This window comes from Ixodes scapularis, unplaced genomic scaffold (genome assembly GCF_016920785.2).
Source record: "Ixodes scapularis isolate PalLabHiFi unplaced genomic scaffold, ASM1692078v2 PGA_scaffold10__122_contigs__length_95168666, whole genome shotgun sequence".
Taxonomy (NCBI): domain Eukaryota; kingdom Metazoa; phylum Arthropoda; class Arachnida; order Ixodida; family Ixodidae; genus Ixodes; species Ixodes scapularis.
Genome location: NW_024609836.1, coordinates 33,320,502 through 33,326,666, shown reverse-complemented (window position 1 = coordinate 33,326,666; position 6,165 = coordinate 33,320,502).

Sequence of the window (6,165 nt, the reverse complement as noted above, 5' to 3'; positions counted from 1 at the left end):
ACGCATTGAGTTGGACCGCATGGAGGCCGAGGGCATCATCAAGAAAATGGACGAGCAGTCAGATTGGGTGAGTCTCCTTGTTATTGTCAGAAACAAAGACGGACGTCTCCGCGTATGCATGGACCCACGACACGTGAATCAGAGCTTAAGGCGCGAGCATAAGGGGTATTCACACGAGGGAGAAATCCCGGGGATTTCTCCCCGGCACGCGCGCATCACGAGATGAAAACGCGAGGCTTTTGCACATCGCAAAGCCTGACGTTTTCGTCCTGGGATGCGCGTGGCGGGGAGATCTCCCCGGGATTTCTCCCTCGTGTGAATACCCCTTTGAACTGCACGTTCGAGAAGAAATGAAAGCCGAACTTTCGGGTGCCAAAGTCTTTAGCGAATTAGACGCTAACTGCAGGTTTCACCCCATTCTATTGGATGATGCAACTTCAAAACTCTGCACATTCAGCACGCCGTTTAGAAGATATCGCTTCTTAAGACTACCGTTTGAAATTTATTCCGCCCCGGAAGTGTTTCAGAAAACTATGAGCCGTATATTTGATGAGCTTGAGGGGACGCCTGTCAACATTGTTGATGTGCTGAGTTGGGGTGCTTTACAGAAAGAGCACGACAAGCGCCTACGAACAGTCCTACAGGCAGCACAAACCGCAGGTTTGGCACTCAACCTTGGAAAATGTGTTTTTGGGGTTGAAAGTATACGGTTCCTTGGTGATATGATAAGCAATGAAGGCATAAAACCAGACGAAAACTTGATCAAGTGCATCACAGACTTGCCGGCTCCGACATGCAAGCAAGAATTACAACGGATGTTGGGAGCCGTAAATTACTTCGGAAAGTATTTGCCTAATTTGTCAGAGAAAACACGAGCTTTGCGTAGTCTAATCAAGCGTGACAGCGTTTTTGAGTGGACCAGCGTCTACGACAAAGAAGGGAGGGACCCGTGCAAACTGCTCACGACAGCCCCTGTACTAGCTATCTTTTGACCCATCAAAGAAAACAAAGAAATCGACAGATTCATCAAGTTTTGCTGTTGCTGCAGCGCTGTTGCAGCTTCACGGCAAAGACTGGCGCCCGGTTGCTTATGCATCGCGCGTACTGGCAGGCAGTGAAACGCGGTATGCTCCAATAGAAAAAGAGGCTCTGAGTATAGTTTTCGGCTGCGAACGTTTCCAAGACTTTATCACCTGCTATCAAGTGGTCGTAGGGACAGGCCACCAACCACTACTGGCGATATCTCAAAAGAACCTGAGCGAAATGCCTCCCAGACTACAGAGATTTTTTCTAAGGTTCATGCAGTTTGATATCGTTCTGCAGTTTATTCCCGGAAAAGACCTGCTCCTGGCCGACGCACTCTCTCAAATATGGGACCCCAGGCAAAACTGCCCAACAAGCGAACTAAAGGGTGTTGCTATTCCTGCGACAAGCGTCCTCACAGGTCTTGTCAATGACGCAATGGTGTCCAAGATAACGGAAGCGACGCCACAGGACGTCGACATACGGCAAGTACTTGACGATATTGAAAACAACCGCAGCGTCGCTGGAGCGCTGGTTCCATTTGCGCCAGAAATCTCTTGCATTAATGGAATTCTAATGCGGGTATCCAAAGTAGTTATTCCGAGTTCAATGAGAAAGAAAATGCTTCAACGATTGCACGAGGGACACCTGGGTGTAAACAAATGCAAAGCTCTAACGCGACTTTTGATGTATTGGCCTGGCATGAGCGCAGACATTTTTGATAAATTAAGCAAATGTGCATCGTGTCAACGTTTCGCATACCGACAACCTGCCGAGCCACTTCTACAAAAGGAATTCCCACGTCAACCATGGGCACGTATCGGAGTAGACCTCTGCGAGCAGGTAGGAAAGTCTTATCTGGTAGTTTACAACGCATATTCCAATTTTATGGTAGTGGAGCACATGCCTCAGACAACGAGTCGTCAAGTAATGGAGAAACTAGCAATGATTTTCGCACGTCATGGAATTCCTCTTAAAGTCTGTACCGACGGAGGACCTCAGTTTGCATCGAGTGACTTCAAAACATTCGCAGCTATTTGTAATTTTCCTCACGTTATCTCGAGCCCGAAATTCTCAAGGCCCAAAGGCTTTGCGGAAAAGGGAGTTCAGGTCGTGAAAAGGCTTATGAAAAAGACGAGGTATATGAACTAGGACTTCGGGGGGGGGGGGGGGGGTGAGCTTCTGATCTACCGGTGTGCACCGCTGGAGGACGGTCGGGCTCCCTGCGAACTGCTGATGGGAAGGAGACTCCGTGGACTACTTCCAGATTTCGGGGTAATTCCGGCTCATCAAGTACGTAAGCACAGTCAGAACTTTAGGACTGCGTGTCACCTACAGGTGCTGCAAAAGGCCGACACTCTGAGGTTCCTCGACGACTAAGGCTGGAGCATGAAGGAATAGGTTGAAGGATGTGTGGCTCCTCGTTCCTATCGAGTTAATACGGAGGACGGAAGGCCACTTCGGGGAAACCGACAGCATCTTCTTAAGACCTCGGAAGGATTCAAGCCCGGACGAAGAAACGGTGAGATAGACAGCAGAAGTGAGCAGCACAGTATGAAGCTTTAAACCCAGACGTCCGCTCAGGTCGCTCCAAAAGTACCGCAGCGCACTAACCAGAACGTCTCGCAAACGGAATTAGACATTCCCTTACAGAAATGTCATATATGACCCAGATATATTTGATATAGGGCCGTATATGGGCATATAAGTAGACATATACGGTCATATATTGCCATACAAGGGCTGAAATCAGGGCAGATATGGTAAGGTGACACCATATATGACGACATATTGTCACGGGTGGTGACCAATAAAAAGTAAACAATAAATAAACAAAAAGAAATAAACGTTTAATGTGGCGAACTTGTGCCAAAAATAAAAGGGTACAAAAGATAATAACGGAGCGTCGCGGGCGTCGAAGTCGGCGTAGCAGCAGAGTCGAACGCTGGGCGAAACTGACTGCAGATCAGCACGCGGAGTCCCTTATGTACGCGCGTTGGGTTCTGGAACAATCGGCCTAGATTGTTCGGCGACTGGAACATTCAGAACTCGATCTGACGAGAATGTTCTCGAACTCACGAGAACACAATGAAAGAACAAATAAAAGAGCATTCAACTGACTGGAATCGAACCCAGACTTTCTGCACGACAGTCAAGCACGGTAACCACTCGGCCACGCGCGCGGTCGCTCGCTGACGAGCGTGGCATTACTCCCCCCTTTAAAAAGGCATCGTCTCGATGCGACGTGAAAGGCAACAAAACAGAGCGAAACGAACAAAAAAAAATGGGAACATACGGAGGCTCGCGAAACACAATCCTATCAAGCGGTGCACAAGATAACAGTCCGCAGTCTTATCGCGCGTAGTACGGCTTGAGGCGCACGACGTGGACGACTTCCGGTCGTGGAGCGCGGCGTGATGAAGTCCGTGTTCCGTCGGGCATCACCTCGTAGTTCAGATCCCCGAGTCGACGAAGTACTTTGTAGGGTCCAAAGTAGCGCTTTAGGAGTTTCTCACTGAGACCACGGCGGCGGATCGGTGTCCACACCCACACCCTGTCTCCGGGCTGGAAGTGGACGTCCCGACGACGAAGGTTGTAGCGGCCAGTGTCGACACGTTGTTGGGCTTGAATACGGTGTCTGGCGAGCTGGCGGACTTCTTCTGCCCGTTGGGCAACCACCTGGGCGTCGTCGCTTCCGTCGAGAGCCGGTTCGTGGGGTAACATCGCGTCCAGCATTGTCGTTACTTTACGACCATGAACCAGTTGGAAGGGTGTCACCCCGGTGGTCTCTTGCACGGCCGTGTTGTAGGCGAATGTGACGCACGGCAACACCTCGTCCCATGTCTTGTGCTCCACGTCGACGTACATGGAGATCATGTCGGCGATGGTCTTGTTGAGTCTCTCCGTCAGCCCGTTGGTCTGCGGGTGGTACGCCGTTGTGCGCCGATGGCTGGTGTGGCTGAGACGAAGGATTTCTTGCGTCAGCTGGGCCATGAACGATGATCCACGGTCTGAGATCAAAACTTCGGGAGCGCCATGCCGGAGGACGATGGATTCGATAAAGAACTTGGCGACTTCCACAGCAGTCCCTACAGGAAGGGCTTTCGTTTCGGCGTACCGTGTGAGATAATCTGTGGCGACAATAATCCATCTGTTTCCCTATGCGTCGATGGTGGGAAAGGACCAAGTAGATCCATTCCGATCTGCTGGAACGGTACGGTTGGCGGAGCGATCGGATGCAGGAGACCTGCCGGCTTCGTCGGCGGTTTCTTGCGCGCTGGCACTCGTGGCAGGACCGTGTGTAGAGGTGAACGGTCTTCGGCAGCTTGGGCCAGTAATACCTTTCACGAATTCGGGCCAGCGTACGGCTGTAACCAAGGTGTCCGGACGTCGGGTCGTCGTGGCAGGCTTGGAAGATCTCCGCTCTAAGGTCGGTGGGGACTACCAGCAGCCATGGTGTGTTGTTATCTCCGAAGTTCTCCTTGTAAAGTACACCTTGTCGGAGGACGAAAGTCGGAAGGGCTCTCGAGAAGACACGGGGGACAGTACCCCCTCGTCCTTCGAGGTGCTCGATTAGCGCGCGCAACTCAGGATCGTCTCTTTGACGTCGTGACATGTCGTCGGTGTTCACTGCACCTAGGAAGCACTCGTCGTCTTCGTCGTTGCTGATGCCGGAAGGTGTTTCGATGGGTGCTCTGGACAGGCAGTCGGCGTCGCTGTGTTTGCGGCCTGACTTGTAGACCACAGTCATGTTGAACTCTTGTAGTCGTAGACTCCATCGAGCGAGGCGTCCTGACGGGTCCTTGAGGTTCCCAAGCCAGCAGAGCGAGTGGTGGTCCGTGACTACACGGAACGGGCTCCCGTACAAATACGGACGAAACTTCGTGATTGCCCAGACGACAGCAAGGCATTCTTTCTCAGTCGTGGAGTAATTTTTCTCCGCCTTGGACAGTGCCCGACTTGCGTAGGCGATAACTCGCTCGGTGCCGTCTTGCACTTGAACCAGTACCCCGCCAAGTCCAGCGTTACTTGCGTCCATGTGAATTTCGGTTTCCGCATCTTGATCGAAATGTCCTAGAACAGGAGGAGTCTGCAGTCGTCGCTTCAGCTCGTCGAATGCCTGCTGCTGCTTCTGGGCCCATTCGAACTTCTCGGCGTCCTTTGTGAGGTTTGTGAGTGGTGCGGAAATCCTTGCGAAATCCCGGATGAAGCGCCGATAGTAGGCACATAGTCCAAGAAACCTTCGCACGGCCTTCTTGTCTGTCGGTACTGGAAATGCTGCGACGGCGCGAGTCTTCTCTGGGTCGGGGCGAATGCCTTCGTTACTAACCACGTGACCTAGAAACTTCAGTTCGTCATAGGCGAACCGACACTTTGACGGCTTCAGGGTGAGTCCGGCGGTCCGTATGGCTTGGAGAACTGCTCGGAGTCGTCGCAAGTGCTCGTCGAAGTCGCTGGAAAACACTACGACGTCATCGAGGTAGACGAGACAGCTCTGCCACTTCAGTCCTGCCAGTACGGTGTCCATGACACGCTGGAAAGTTGCTGGAGCCGTGCACAGTCCGAAGGGCATCACCTTGAACTCGTACAGCCCATCTGGCGTGACGAAAGCTGTTTTCTCTCGGTCCCGTTCGTCAACTTCGATCTGCCAGTAGCCGCTCTTCAGGTCCATGGATGAAAAGTATCGGGAGTGGCGCAGCCGGTCTAACGTGTCGTCGATGCGGGGGAGTGGATAGACGTCTTTCTTCGTCACTGCGTTCAGCTGCCGGTAGTCCACGCAGAACCTAAGCGTTCTGTCCTTCTTCTTAACCAGTACAACTGGAGAGGCCCACGGACTGCTCGAGGGTTGGATTATGTCGTCATTCAGCATTTCTTGCACTTGCTCCTGGATCACCTCCCTTTCTTTAACGGAGACTCTGTACGGCGATCGATGCACAGGGCGCGCGTCGTCCTCGGTAACGATGCGGTGTTTCGCAATGGTGGTTTGGCGCACCCTCGACGACGTCGCGAAGCAGTCACTGTATTCGGCGAGAAGGTCACTTAGCTGCCGTCGTTTCGGGCCTGGAAGCTTGCGGTCAATGTCGAGCTGCGCTGGCGCCGTAATGTGTTGCTGAGGTGGGAATGATTCTTCAGCAATCGCGG